A 16,113-nucleotide genomic window follows, 5' to 3' on the forward strand; every position below is an offset into this window, starting at 1 on the left:
CAGTTTAATTTCGTTCTTTACATTCTGCGTAAACCCCATTGAAAGCCATCCTCTTTTCTTCCCTCCTAAAGGCATCTGAGGCCACTTCCTTTGCTGAAGCTAAGCAGGCTGGCTGGGGTCCAGTCAGTGCCTGGATGGGTGATGTTATGTATTCAGTTGTCTTTGTTTGCCTGAGCTTGAGTCTGGACTAAAGATTCTGGGTTCCCGTGTTCTGATTCGATACATGACAACCAATCACAGAACATTTCAGGATTTGGACCTCTGCCATTGGCCCTTAAACTCTGAGTCATGATTCACAGCTTGGAAGTTTAGGCAGCCAATCACATTGGGAGTGGGAATGGCCTAGGCCTTCAGAAATGTATATCAGCAGTTGCTTTGTCCCTGTTATTCAGTTCTGTAGTTCAATAAAGGTTCTTGCTCTTATCATTGTGTCTTGCCTTGTGGGAACCCACCTACACTTCAGTTGACCTCCTTGGGTTAAGCTCCTTGGGTTCCAAGGAATGTGGGGTAGAAGTGTGATGAGCACATGAATCTCATTCATTAAAACCATTTATTTATTTAATAAAATTTATATACCACTTGATTATTAAAAAAAAACCTCAAACGGTTTTAAAAACTTTTTTTAAAAAAATAAATAAAAATAAAACCAGCAATAAACTAAAATGCACCAGCTTTCTAGAAATGTGTAGGCTTCTCTGAACAAACATGTTTTTAGCAGTTGCCGAAAAGAGCACACTGAAGGCACTTACCTGATTTCAATAGGCAGGGAGTTCTGAAGTGTAGAGGCTCCCACACTAAAGATAGATTCTCTAGTGATATGGAGCATGTATTATGTGGCAGCTATAACAGGGCGAGTTCCACTTATGTAAGTGGTTGAGAGAGTGTATATGAGGTAAGGCAATCTCCCAGGTCTTCATTTCTGTAGCTTGCATGCCCATTGCCCATGCCTAGCTGAAGTCCAGTTACTCTGTCTATTTAGGCTCATCTGCTCAACCCTGTAATGGGTTTCAGATCTCCTGGGACCACAACTTCTTAAATGTGCGGATGCTGATGCTACCTGGGCAAGAGGGATATGTCAGCACCTTTCTTTGAGCTGGTGTGGGAGTTGCAAGCTGAGGCCAAGCCAATATCTCTTTAAAAATAAAAAAGAATGACAGATCAGCTTTCTACCATCTCCTAATAATTTCAAAGTGTCTTACCAATGGCAGCTTTATTCACTTCTCTTTCCCCCCTCTTTCTTATGAGATAAAGCATGATCAATCAATCAATCAAGATTTTTTTGCGGCTATAAGCCCATATAAACATAAAACAACAACAAATCGGTTTATTGTGAGGACCATGCCTGTACACAAATATCAACACAACAATAATTAAAAATATTAAAATTCATTGTGTACTATCCCAACAAAACCTTCATCCCACAAAACAGGAAGAGAAGGAAAACAAGCAACGAGTTAAACAGACGATGAAGGGGGTCTTTATTTTATCATCCATGATTCTTTCCCTGACTTTCATGGCCTTCGTCACAAAGACCGCTACCACATGGGTAATTCGTGGGTTAGCATCAACTAACAAAATTTTTACTCTATCTTCAGGATGTCATATGGAGGAGGGAGAAAGATTGTTTTCTGCTGCTCCAGAGAAGCGGACACGGAGCAATGGATTCAAACTTCAAGAAAGAAGATTCCACCTAAACATTAGGAAGAACTTCCTGACAGTAAGAGCTGTTCGGCAGTGGAATTTGCTACCAAGGAGTGTGGTGGAGTCTCCTTCTTTGGAGGTCTATAAGCAAAGGCTTGACAGCCATATGTCAAGAATGCTTTGATGGTGTTTCCTGCTTGGCAGGGGGTTGGACTGGATGGCCCTTGTGGTCTCTTCCAACTCTATGATTCTATGATTCTAGAGTTGGGTATAATTTGCAGCATCGTGTCTCTAAAGCCCGAGTAAATGGGGCAATAGAGGAGGTAATGTATAAGATCCTCTTTAATTTTCATGAAGCAAGGGCATAAACGGTGTTCTACTGGGATTTTTGTGAATCTACCGGTCAGGTATGCAGTTGGCAATGATAAACATAAAACACGAAATTACAAAAATAGACATGAGCCACCAGAGACCAAACCACAGCTAGCGTGATCAACTTCCCTAATGTTCCCCTCATGCTTTCAGATGTGGTCTTTTGTGGCACACTGCTTGATGGATATTGCTATGTGGATTAGGTTTACTGACACATAGCTTAGAAGCTTTGAGATGTCCATGGAGTGGCTGAGAGACGATATACATCTCGGTTTAAGCTTGGTTTTCATTTCTAAATGTACATGCAACCTGGCAAATCTGTCATACAGTCATATCTTGGATTCCACTGGAATATGTTAACATTTCATATCTACTAGGGTATTGATCTCCATCTGCTTGCAGAAATTGTTCAAAGTTCATTGTGTTTTTCAGATCGCTCTTCCTTTTGCCTCTGACATTCGAAAGTGGCGCTGGTCCTTCAGGTTTTATTTTTCGGTGATGGGTTTGTTGTTGTTGTTTTTTGGCTTGAAAATGGTGTCATTTTCTCTATTTCTGCAAATACCAAGTTCTTCCTTACCTCCCTCTCAACCAGCACATATATGCTGTGATCCTCGGATGAAGGGTGCTGTATAAATAAAATAAAACAAATAAATAAAATATATTCCGCATCTTGAAAAACAGTCTTGACAGTGTTCAAATGTCAGCTTATGTACAACATGGTCCTTTACTAAAGGAAATTACAGTTTGAAAACGAAAAATAATACCGCTTACTTACATTCCTGAAATATCTTCAGGATTACAAGATTTTTCCGTTTAATGTTCTTATTTACATTATTCTGCTAATTAAAGCCACTTAAGCTGCACTACCTCCATGCAAACTTATTTCTAATGGATTTGGTGTCAGAGTTAGAGTACTGATGGTAGAAATATCAGACCATTTCTTTTCCCTATCCTTGCCAAGCTGCACTTTTACAGAATAGGGGACAAGAAGAACCTTGGACTTTATTACAGCTCTCAAACCAAAAGGACTTTATATGATAGTAGCAACAAAGGAAAACAAAAGGGAGGAATAAAAACAGAAGAATGATGTGTACAACCAATTTAGAGATTTCAAGCCTAAGCTATGTAATTAACAGAATTATGAAGAGGAATGAAATAATAATGTGCAAGACAAGGACAAAAAGAAAAAGAAATAAGACAGCCGAAAGAAGAAGGGAAGTCATACAGAGGGGTAAGGGGGAAATGGTGGAAAATTATTATTTGATGATGCAATGTATGTATATTGTGTAATTTACAAAATGTAAAGATTAAAAGGTGGGCTTTAAAATTGTATATATGATTAAATTAATAAACAACATATGGGAAAATAAGGAAAACAAAAGGGAGATTATAGAGAATCAGCTTTAGCAAAACAAAGTGTTCTTCAAGCATCTTCAAGAAAGCGCCATGATGACACAAAAAAAGCACACCATGTTCTTGGGAGAGTAACTAATACATTATTACACATTAGAAACGAAAGACCACCTTCTGCCGGTGGTCATGCCAAGAAGAGAAGGAGGAGGAACCACCACTGGTCATTGCTCTACACAGCTCTACCTACAGCTCCTCTTGATGCCCTGACATCACGTGCATGATGTCATCATCATCATCATCATCATCATCATCATCATCATCATCATCATCATTTATTTGTACCTCGCCCATCTGGCTGGGTTTCCCCAGCCACTCTGGGCGGTTTCCAAGAAAGATTTAAAATACATTAACATGTCACAGATTAAAAACTTCCCTGAACATAGGGTTGCCTATTTCAAAAAGTAAAAACCAGGACACCCTGAAAGCTTTTTCTAAAAAAAAACCCCAAACCCAAAGTCCCCCCCCCCCAAAAATGCCTAAGATCCAAAGCGCCACCATTTGGAAATCCCCCGCTCCCCGGACTTTTGAAATCCTGGTAATGTCTGGAAGAATATGGGTGTATGGCAGCCCTATGATGTCAACATGCATGATGTCCCCCCCCCCCAAAAAAACCATCCTCGAAAGCTGGTGCCTCTGAAAAGACATCAGGTGTGGGGCAGGTGAAGGAGACCTGTCTCTGGACCCAAAGTTGGCTTGCAAACACCACTGGCTTCACAAGCTCCGGCAATCAGCTGGCTAAATGATTGACAAGTGGGTGGCCCCTCCCCTCATCTATCAAACATGGCTCCTCTGTCAAACATAGTCCTGTGTGGGGTACCCACCATTTGGATCTAGTCCCCCCACCTCTGGTCTTCCAAAAAGTTGCTATGCTTGATTCTGAGTTAAGAACGCTCTAAAAATTGTGTGACCAAGAAGACCGTCACACAGCTGCTTCTGGAAGCGATGCAGCTAGGACTTTGCCTAAAACTGGGACACAGAGCTGGAAGCGTATTTCAGAAAAAAGAAAAAGCATTACTGAGCAATAGCAGAGCCCCCTGCTTGACATTCAGCATCCCTTCTTGCACCAGATCATTGCTGCATGACGTACAACAACTTAATAGGATACAAGTGCCCCGAACTGATGCATTCCAAACCCCTTTTGAATGTGAAGCATTTAACAGGGCCCGTAAATCAAACACTCACTTTTGGAGGTGCCCTTTTAAGCATGGCTCCTTCCGCAAAGAGCTGGAAACCTACTACAGATCTAATCACCCTAACAGTGTTGCTTTATTGCCTTGACTTTCCAATCTAATTATTATTAGAGGCAGGAGAAAGTATTTCATTTCCCAAACTGCAAGCTGGCTATTTAAAATTCTGCTTAAAAGGGACCCAGCTGCTAATAAATCTGTACTTGCACTAAGTTATCAAAAGGGGAGGAGGGGGAAAATACATACGATATAGATGAAATTGATTCTCCCGGGATTGATTGCTTCGCAAGCATTGCAGGAATTAAAACATTTGTAGCGCCCATCCATAAAGGCTGAAGCTGAGAAAACAATAGAAAGACAATTGAGGAAGTGATTGCTGCCCAAATATCTGGGTAGGCAGAGGGATGGCGTTAGATGGATGTCAGGATTGTCAGAAGTTCTGCAGGGAGAATGGGGAGAAGAATCCAATCTGATGCAGGTTGGCTGCTTTACACCAGGTAGTTCCCAAAATCTATTTCCGTATGGACCACTAAAAAAATTGCGGAGGATCTTGGCAGACTGCTCAACAATGTTACTGCTCATTTTTATAAATACCACACTAGCTTAAGGTCTAGTTAACTGCAATAACAATCACCCCCCCCCCTTTTAAATGTATACAATATCCCCCCTCTCTCTTTTTGTTCTGTTTTGTTTTCTACATGGGTGCTATTTCTTGTCTCTTCTTCTTTTTCATGTCTTATCTTACTCTGTGCACTTGTAATTTTGTAATTTTGTACTTTTTATTTTTTCAAGAAAGAATACACAGAGAGAGAGACTGATTCCTAATTGCATTTTTCCACTTCTTTTATTTCTTATACTGTATTTTATTGTATTATGGAATTATTCCATTGTAGCAATACAACAGTGCACAATCAGATGCCCATGGATGGTCCATAAGCAGTCCATAAGTCCATAAGCAGAACCTGAGCAGAACAGCACTCTTCCCACCTGGGAGTCAAGGTACTCAGGCACACTGCCTTCAACAGTGGAGGCAGAAAATAGCCAATGTGGCTAGCCGTCACTGAACCTTATCCACTACAAATGTTTCAAATAATCCCGTTTTAAATCCATCACATTGGGTGGTCATCACTACTTCCTGTGGAAGCAACATCCTTTAACTGTGCACTTTGTGATGATGTAGCCTACTTTATTGAAACTTCAGATTCATCCTGTTCTTGCAGTGGCTGACCAGATGCCTATGAGAAGTCCACAAAAAGGACATGAGCCTTACAGTACTCTCCCCACTTTTGACCCTCAAAAGGTGGTATTCAAAGTCTCACTGCCTCCAGCAGTAGAGGTGGAACATTGCCATCATGGCCAGGCATCTGTTCGTCTCCCTGCCTCCTGACACAGAGCCTTTCTTGAATATATTTGCCGTGGCTAGTCTATTTTTGGTGCTGTGTTCAGAAAACAGCCACAGGCTACAGAAGCTTGAAAATAAAATTAATGACTTTGTATTTGGGTTTCATTTTATAAGGCTCATTGGCATTCCAGCCCATCCTTCTGCTCATCCAAGCTGTGCAGGGTAACCTTTGCTGGCTGGTCTTAAATATTCTTGCCGTTTCCCATCCCATCTTTCACCCATTCATCTTTTTTGGTGCCTGGCATTCCGTCCACAAACAACCATCATTCAAGCCACAGGTAGAATCTTCATTTTGATTAGAAAGGTGCTGATCTTCTCAAATATGGACACTTTTACCCAACCATTAAAAAGAGAAGAAATATTTGATAAACTCCTGATATATAAGAGAAAATCCTTCTGTCTGCCTGGCTTGTCCTGCCCAACAAATCTCTCCTTCTCTTCTTGGGGTGTGAAAGGAATTGACAAAGTTTCTGGTGTTGAACTATGGGTTCACCTGTTGAGTTCAATGGGCTCACCATGGAAATGGGGATGATATGCACCAGTGGATGCTAGGGAATGGCCGCTGCAATTTATGAGATCAAGGCAAACCCCTTTTCAAGCCACAAAATTGCACAATTGGTGGTGGCTGTAATGTATCCTCATATGAAGAGGGGGGGAAACACAGGAGGCTGCCTTAGATTGAGTCAATATACTGGTCCATCTAGCTCTGTATTGGACTGCCAGTGGCTCTCCAGGATTTCAAACATCAGGCATTCCCAGCTTTAACTGGAGATGTTGGGGATTGAACATGGAATCTTCTGCCTGCAAACCAGATGCTCTACCTATAACACTTGCCCAACCCATATCATGAGCCGCCTCATTTGACCTCCATTAGATTGTGGTCCTGCTCCCGCCCCAGAACACCTCCCAGCCAATAAAGTTAATGAGATGACATCACAAATGCTATGAAGCCGATCAGGTTTGAACACATGATGTCATAAGCAAGTGTTTGGTTAATGGCATAGAAGTGCAACGCTGCTAAAGAGTGGAGGTGTTCTTCAAGCACCACAAAAATATTGTTCACAAATAAAGCACACTGTCGAGTAGTTTGGGCTCAGCTCTAGCTTGTCACTCCACCCTGTGTCCCTGGAAACAAAGTACTCTGAAATGGAAGAGTCGTAATGTATTACTCTTCTAGCAGATGAGCCAGTAGATTAATAAAAGGAAACAGGATGTTTTATGCTTTGCAGACATGATTGCCTCTTAAAATTAGGATAATTGACAGCTGACGTGGTTAATTTGTCATAGCACCAATAGAGATGATATGGAGGCGGAGGCGGGACAGACGGCCACACTGGGTTTGTGTGTGTGTGTGTGCACGCACACCAGTGCATGATCAACAATTGCTTCAAAAATGCTGTCTGTAGATAATGGAAAGCCATTAGGTTTCCCCCCTTTCGAAAATGCTTATAGAGATCGAAAGGGCTTCCTATTAATTTCTCTTGCTCTTTCATTAGTTTGGTGTCATTTGTTTCATTAGTTATGTGCTGTTTCACATTGATGCCAATGACACAAAACTAATAGCCCTGCTAAATTGCACACATTATAAAAATAGTTTCACTTGGATCATTTGTATTTGGGATGAAGGATGACATCAAAATGATTTGTTCAGCTGCGCTCAGGACACTCACGAAAGTGATGGATATACTGTGCGATGGGAAGGCAGAGCACCGAAAATATATCCTGTCATGCTTCCCCACCCCTTGGCTGGAGGTTTCGTGTTTAGTAACATGGCCAGGACTTCTGAAATTGACCAAGCAGGTGAAGTAATTTCATCCATGAAAGAGATCTGAAAAGATGGCTTAATGCTAGATCAAAGCGCTGATGTACTCTAGACTAAGACCATCCAATGAAGTTGGAATCAGGACAGGACAAAAGAAAGTACTTCTTCATGCAGTGCAAAATTCAACTATGGAATTCACTCACACAAGTGGCAGTGGTGCCCACCAACTTGGATGGCTTGAGGATTAGACAGATTCACGCAGGAGAAGGCTATCAGTAGCTATGCTCTGTCTCCATGACCGGAGGCAGTATGCTTCTGAATGCCAGTTGCTGGGAATCACAGGTGGGGAGGAGAGTTGCTGTTGCAGTCAAGTCCTGCTTGTGGACTTCCCAAAGGCATCCAGCTGACCACTACAAGAATAGGATGCTGGACTAGATGCGCCTTTGGCAGGCTCTTCTTATATTCTTCTTTGACTCAAGATCAGGATATATAGATACTTATGATCAGGATCTGCAATGACTAAAGTTCTGCTTGGGACTACATCTCAGCCCTCAGTGCAGATAACTCTTTGGTATGTGAAAGAATGCACTGTGTTATTGCCTGCTACAGGTCCATGTTAAGGGGAAGTTCTCCCTGCCTCAGTGGCAGCAAATGTGGTAGGATGGCACTACCTTTGGTTGCCTGAGGATCATGTTCCTGTCTGGGGATCCTTCTGGTGGCCACATACCAGTAATGGTTGACACCCAGAGCCAAAAGAAGTTGCATCATTGCAGGTGACTCTAGACACATTTCTACACCCACTCCTGGCAAGCAAGACACATTCAACCAGTTCAAGGGCACATTCTAGCCAGGCAAAAGCTCTCAAAGAGGGTGCAGAAAGCAAGACCTGTGAGAAGCATGTTCTGTGAACTGGGCAGAGAGGTCTGGAGTGCCACGGTCAGCCTGGATGGCCCCTGGATAGACCAAGCGATTGCCTCTGTCATGCCCTTGGCAAGCATCTGGCATAAGTACCTTGGAATTGGCGCCTGATTAATTTGCTTCCACTGCTGGTACATAACCTTCTTGCATTTCTGTACACCAGGGGAGACAGAAATAGGATGAGAATTGATGCACATAGCATGATTGCACTCAAACACCCCTTGCCTCTGATTCTGTAACCTATGTATGAGTCTGCCAGATGCCATCACCTCTGACCAAGGAGAAATCTAATTAGAAGCTAAGCCTGCCTGCTGACCGAAAAAGCAAAGGCCCTCAGTGGAAACAGTTGCAGAAGGAGGACATCCTGCCGCCATCAACCTGCTTGGCTTGAATATCTGTTTCGCCCAATAGCTTGCAACACCTTTAACCCACTTTCGGCCCAGGCTTGTATATTCATCTTAATTATAGCAAGAGCAGTACAGTATTGGATTCCAATGCAAAGTCTCTCTACTTATCCCCTCCCACAGGTGACCAATAGGACCTTTACTAGGCAACATATGACCAATTGGTGTTAATTTGCTTTACTTTGTCTTGTGTACAGCATGCAGATCATCCTTCATTCAAATAATGTGATCTGTATGTACAAGGCTGTAATATAAACATTTATGTGGAGCATGGCCGGCCTTACCACAATGCAAAGTGACTCACAATGATAGCAAACAGAACTACCAGAATAGATCATGCTCATTGTTGATTGTTCCCAAGTTGGTGAGACTTATTTGACAACAGGAAACCAAGCCTTTAGTACCATTGGCCCAGTATTGTGGAATACTGTGCCAACAGAGATGCAGCAAGTGTCTTCTATTTTAACTTTTAAATGCCTGCAGAAAGCTTTTCTATTCTCTCAGGCTTATGCAGCATGCAACAGAAGAACCATAAGATTGTTGAGAACAGTGCTAGAGCATCCATTAGTAAAACAGATATGGTAGGAGGGAGCTTGGTGGGGGAAGATGACACACACATGTACCTATCACCCCGTTTGACTTCTTCTGCAATGCCTACTTCTCCCCTTGATCATTGAGACAGATCATCCAATAGCCCCCCACCTCTAATATCTTTCCCCCAAGATACATTCTGTATCTTGCAAGAAAAATCAAGTAACCACCAGCCCCCAAAGATATGAATCCACAAAAGTCAAATTGTGTCCAGCCTCCCATAAAAATGTCAACTGTCCAGTTGAAACAAACCAAAACATTTCACAGGCATTCCATCCCACCTTGAGCATAAAGTCACTTCCCAATGGGCCTTGGGAAATGTGCACATCTGGGCTTCATTTTATACATCTTCCCAGGCACAGTGTTCAACAGGCCTTGTGGAATGGGCATAGCTCATCAAACACAATTCTGCCCTCCAATGTATTTGAGAGAGGAGTACCGAAGCAAATTAGTGTCCTGCATTTGCGGACAAATAATTTCCTCATCAAGCTATTGTATATACAGTTGTACCTTGGAAATTGAATGGACTCCATTCTGGAAGTCCGTTCAACTTCCAAAATGTTTGAAAACCAAAATGTGGCTTCTGATTGGCTGCAGAAAGCTCCTAAGGCCAATTGGAAGCCGCAGAAGCCCTGTCAGACATTCGGCTTCCAAAAATAGTTTGCAAACCAAAACAGTCACTTCCTGGTTTCTGACATTCGGGAGCCAAAACGTTTGGGAACTAAGTTGTTCAGCTTCCAAGGTACGGCTGTACATGCTCATTTCTTTGAAAATTTTTTACTGATGTCCCATTATGCCCTGGATGCATCATCAGTAATAATAGTAATAACAATAATAACCAGAAACCTAGGACTTGTTTTAGGTCAATTTGATCATTCGTGACATTAGGAAACCTGGTGGAATCAGGTTAGCAGAATGTTCTTTCATTATTTCATTACTGTAAAGGTCCCTTGAACAGCAAGCTAAGTGCTTAACTTCCCCATAATTAAAATTGATTATAGTTATAGAGACCAAAAACAAAGAAAGCAAAACAAAACCCCAAACCAGAAGAGATAAGACAGAGAATGAGTCACTCAAAGGGACTTTCATACTGTGTGTGTGCTGCTCCAAACCATTTGGAAAACAATTCTTTTCTATGATGAGGTGGTTTCTGCTTCCATCCTTTTCAAATGTGAGCTAGTTGCTAATCACACCATTAATCATGTTCCTTAAGTGAGGATTACTGTAATGGCTCTTCTTCATAATAAATGGCAGAGGAGAATAATTCTTTGTCTCCACAAACGCGCTCAATGACCTTGCTCAGTTCTGTCAGAGGAGTCATTAAAAAGGCATCTTGACAATGGCTCACATCAAAAGCCAACATTATAACAATTAAGAAAGGTCTTATTGGAAGCATCGGCATTAGACAATGTGTTGTTCTCTTGATAGGACCTGCTGTTGTCACGGAAGGGAAGAATGATACATGGGTCTCTCAAGACACCGCATTGAACTGATATCATATCCATGGATTCTATTAAGCCTTAATAATGATATATGTCAATTTACGTCCACTTTAGGCTTCTTAGGACTGTACCTTTGTGGCATGGGAACTGATTAATATGGCTCCTTCCTGAACAAAGAAGGTAACAGCAGAAACACTGAGTCATGCTATAGAAACTCGTGCTGCATATCCAACAGCATCACCCTTCCTGGAAGCTAAGACAATGGAGGACAGAGTACACACCCTATTGCTGTGCTTCTCCGTGTATAAATACTCAAATTTATGTTACAGGTAGGTAGCCGTGTTGGTCTGGATCGAAGTAAAATAAAAAAATTCCTTCAGTAGCACCTTAAAGACCAACTAAGTTTTTATTTTGGTATGAGCTTTCGTGTGCATGCACACTTCTTCAGATATCAAATTTATGTATAAGACTCAAATATAAGAAAATGCGGGGAGATGGCCAAAGTTGTTGAGCTTTTTTGGGGGAGGATTGCCCAAACTGGTGGAGCTTTTTTTCGGGGGGGGGGGAGAGAATGCATAAAATCACTAACCTGACAGACAAACGCTAATATTGGCTCGCGTCGCAAAAGCAAACCAGCGTCTGCCCACTTGCCAACAGCAGCCGGCAATCACACGACCAATTGTGGCAGCAGCAGCCAATCAAAAGCAGCCCTTTCCGCAGCAACCAATCACCCACTAAATCACCGATGACAAGCTGCAGCTTGCGGCTGAAACCAATCACCCATTCCCCCTATGCCAGGCATCCCCAAACTCGACACTCCAGATGTTTTGGGACTACAATTCCCATCATCCCTAGCTAACAGGACAAGTGGTCAGGGATGGTGGGAGTTGTAGTCCCAAAACATCTGGAGGGCCGAGTTTGAGGATGCCTGCCCTATGCACTATCCATGTATAAGGTGAACCCCGTTTTTAAACTTTCATTTAGAGTAAAAATCCTTGGCCTATACACGGAAAAGTACGGTACCCCAGTTCAAAGATGATTAACAAGCAGAAAGCACAGCAAGGGTCTTCAAGTTGCCCATCAGTTATCACCTGAGCAGCAGACCCAGTAGTTCACCTAGCCATTGTATTTCTACTTCTTGTGTTGCAACTGTTTCTAAATAAGTGCCTATACTTGGGGTGGGGAACTTTTTTCAGCCTTTTTCTCTCCCTCTGCAAATGCCAAAGATTTCTACACACACACATGCACCTCTCCCCAGCTTCCATCCCAGCCAACAACGGGCATATAAATTAGCACCAGGGCAGCCTTGATTAGTGCATGTTCTTTTTTTACATTGTTTTTGCTTGGCAGAGATTGCTGGTGTAGAACTCTTTCAGGAGCGTCACTGCAGCTGCTCCTCTTTTAGGGCAGCTATGTGTGCATCACTAAAAACGGAGGACAAAATCTGAGATACTGTAGATAGACCCATCCTCTAAGCAGCCTCAGCAAGAGTAAAGCCCACTTTGGTGCTGAAAAATCAGTCTTTTGCGGGGGTGTGACAGAGAGTTGTGTGTGTTGTGTTGCTCTTGCATGCCAGAGGTGGATGAGAGACCCTTTTGGTTTGCAAAAGAAGAGGGGGATTTTATGAAGTGGAGAGTGAGGACTAGGCAAACTTTGGGAAGCGAAATCAGCCTTATAGTGAGAAAAGAGCACAAACATAAAGAGAAGAATTCTCTCCCTGAGGAGGCTCACCTGGCACCTTTACTATATATTTTTAGGTTCCAGACAAAAGCATTCCACTTTTCTCAGGCCTATGGACAATTAAACAATCTATGGCCTTTTAAATTACACGTGGGGGTATTGTTTTGTTTATTACTATGTTGTGGATTGTAAACTGCCCTGTGGTTCTTGGATGAAGGGCAGTATATAAATTTAATAAATAATATAAATGAATAAATCTGTGCATGCTAATTTAGGGACAGGCAACACATGTTGTGTTGCGCCCCCTATGGCAGTCATTTTGGGACTGGTGTCCACGGTACTTTCTCAAAACCTTTTTTAGTCCAGAAAGGTTGGCAGGGCGTACCTTTTTTTTTTCTTTACACGAAAGAACTGCAAAAGACTTGGAAATGAGTGACAGAACAAAAGGCCATTCCTCATGCATTACTACAGGAGAAAGAGAAGTCAATTCAGAATGCCAAAATCCAGGGAGAAATTTAGATAAGGAGAACTGCAAAAACTTCCATGTGTAAATGTTCATGTTTTGCAGTGAGGAGATACTGGCCGTAGTTGAAGAGGGTTGTTCCTCCCTCCCTCTCTGGGCCCAAACCAGCCACTTAAATTGTAGCACAAGAACAAGAAAAATGCCAAATAATAAGAATGTACTGTATATTAGAAATTAAATAAGCAGTAACTTTGCTTTATTATTCTTCCTGTATCTTTTTGGGGTGGGGAGGATACCTACAGCTCTCAATACTGCTCTTTTTCCAATGTAAGCAGAGATCAAACATTTCCATTCAGCAAATATTTAATACTGAAAAAAGGATTAAAAGCTTTCAACATTTTGGCTTAATATGCTAATTGCTTTGCTTGTCTCTTCGTGGTGCCTGTCTGAGTGAAAAGAAACCTTTGTATATATACACACACATATAAAGCTAAAATTCCTAAATCGTCTTACATTTTTATGGATTAAGGCAAATTACAATGCCTGACATAAAAGAGTATTTAATTATGTGATATGTAAAGGCTCCACTTTCCATTGTGATTCAGACTAAATCCTGAAAGGTAATTTAAGGGAAAAAATAAGTAGGCATTTTTCTTTTAGGGTGAAAAAGAACAGAAAAAGTTAGTGTCTCTATTCAGTTTCCGAATTCAGGCATCAAGCCATTTACTCCTGTTGTGGATTTGCTATTAGAAGTCAACTAGAAATTAGTAACTAGAGCAACATGTTTGAAAATGGGAGCCATAGGGTTAGTTTATGTGTTACAGTCACAGCATGAAAATTAAGAGTGGTGTCAGATGAATCACAAATCTTGAGCTGAAGTTGGGTGTCTTGGAGTTTTAAAGGTTGTAAGAGGTGAAGGAGGAACTATGCAAAATGGCATAATTGAAGCACTTCGTGGTGCCTCGTTGTTCCAGTCAATTTTCAAAAAATGCTGCAGAAAGGCATCAACTAAAAGTAAAAGTAATACCTTTAAGCTGACCATATGGCCTTCCTTCCTCAGAACTCTTGCTCATTGCTCCAAGGCCTCTCCTCGAACCTTAAATGGATTGGCAGCCTCCACCCTGGGGCACCATCCTGTGATGACATCAGCAGCTGGCTTGATGTTTTTTTCAGCCAGCCTTTGGCTGACCTTCCCCAAAGTCCTGCTGCCAGCTTCTTTTGTATGGGTCATAAAGTTCTTCTTCTTAGGGGTTGCTTGGCATGCCATCTTGCTACATGACAATTCAAAGAACCATGAATGCTTGTATGGAGTTGGCAGTCAGATCCTACTAAACCACGAGGACTCTGAGGCTCAGTAACAAACATGTTCTTCTCTATCTGCAACCAGTTCTCCTTTCCAAAGGAGAATTGAGCTCCATATTTACTGAACATAATGCCTTGCTTTGGCTCATGACTGGCCTAGAGTTTTGCAGGACTTCTGCAGCTTTACACAATCCGAAAGCCCTAGAGAATGCTATGCATAGAAATCCCAGTTATTTTTTGCCTAAGATTGCCAGAGAACACTCACACCCCTTTAAATCTGCAGAAGTAGCACTGTTGTCTTGCTGTGAGCCTACTCCATGTATGAATATAGAGACACATACTGCCTTATACAGTGGTGCCTCGCTAGACAAATTTAATTCGTTCCACGGGTCTTTTCTTATACAGTAACGAAAAATTCATCTAGCGAATCCCATAGGAATGCATTGAAATTTTTTTGAATTCCCCCCCCATAGGAACACATTAATTGAATTTCAATGCATTCCTATGGGAAACCGCGATTCGCTAGACAAATTTTTCATAAAACGAATTCGTCTAGCAAGGCAACCTCTGCTCGAAAAATCCTTTCGTTAAGCGGAAATTTTGTTAAGCAGAGCATTCGTTAAGCGAGGCACCACTGTACTGAGTCAGACCATTGGTCCATCTTGCTCTGCATTGTCTACACTGACTGGCAACAGCTCTCCAGCCCTACCTGGAGATGATGGGAATTGAACCTGGGACCTTCTTTTCCAGGACATGTCCTCTTTTTCATGGGTATGTAAAATGAGATCGTCATAGCAATCCATAGTTAAAAATAGAAGTTGGCAATTGTGTCCTCTTTTATGCTCTTCAAAATATGGCATCCCTACTATATATTAGGGGTGCGGGTGGCACTGTGGGTTAAACTACTGAGCCTAGGGCTTGCAGATCAGAAGGTCGGTGGTTCAAATCCCCACGAAGGGGTGAGCTCCCGTTGCTCGGTCCCAGCTCCTGCCAACCTAGCAGTTCGAAAGCAGGTTAAAGTGCAGGTAGATAAATAGGTAGCACTCCAGCGGGAAGGTAAACGGCGTTTCCGTGTGCTGCTCTGGTTCACCAGAAGCAGCTTAGTCATGCTGGTCACATGACCCGGAAGCTGTACGCCGGCTCCCTCGGCCAGTAAAGCGAGATGAGCACCGCAACCCCAGAGTCGTCCGTGACTGGACCTAATGGTCAGGGATCACTTTACCTTTACCTTGTGCCCCCGTATTACCCTTAGTATTGGAGTGATTACATCTCTGAACACCTATTGCTGGAGATATTGAGCAGGGAGAGTGTTAACACATCTGCATTCTGTTTTGGGGATTCCTTGTAGGCATCTAGTTGCCCACTGGACTGACGGAACTTTGGTCTAATCCAGCTGGGACGTTCTTATATTCTTCTGAGCCCTGATCCCAGTAAAAGAAAGAAAGTGGATTCCAGGGAGAGAATGGCCTGGGGAACGGCCATCTGTTGCTGCACCGGGAGATGTGAAGGTACAGAATGGCTCTCCATCCTTCAGTC

The 16,113-nt window shown here is 42.3% G+C and overlaps 1 long non-coding RNA gene across 1 annotated transcript; it reads right to left on the reverse strand.

The window, feature by feature from the left end:
- Positions 1-975: 975 nt before the first annotated feature.
- On the reverse strand, positions 976-11,776 carry LOC148684286 (uncharacterized). The gene is made up of 3 exons (XR_015946382.1): positions 11,722-11,776; positions 4,860-4,951; positions 976-2,638 (listed from the first exon to the last, which is right to left on the reverse strand). It is a non-coding gene; the product is annotated as an uncharacterized LOC148684286 (long non-coding RNA).
- Between the last annotated feature and the right edge of the window lie 4,337 nt (positions 11,777-16,113).

The sequence above is a fragment of the Zootoca vivipara genome, chromosome 11 (assembly GCF_965207765.1).
Source record: "Zootoca vivipara chromosome 11, rZooViv2.hap1.1, whole genome shotgun sequence".
Taxonomy (NCBI): Eukaryota; Metazoa; Chordata; class Lepidosauria; order Squamata; family Lacertidae; genus Zootoca; species Zootoca vivipara.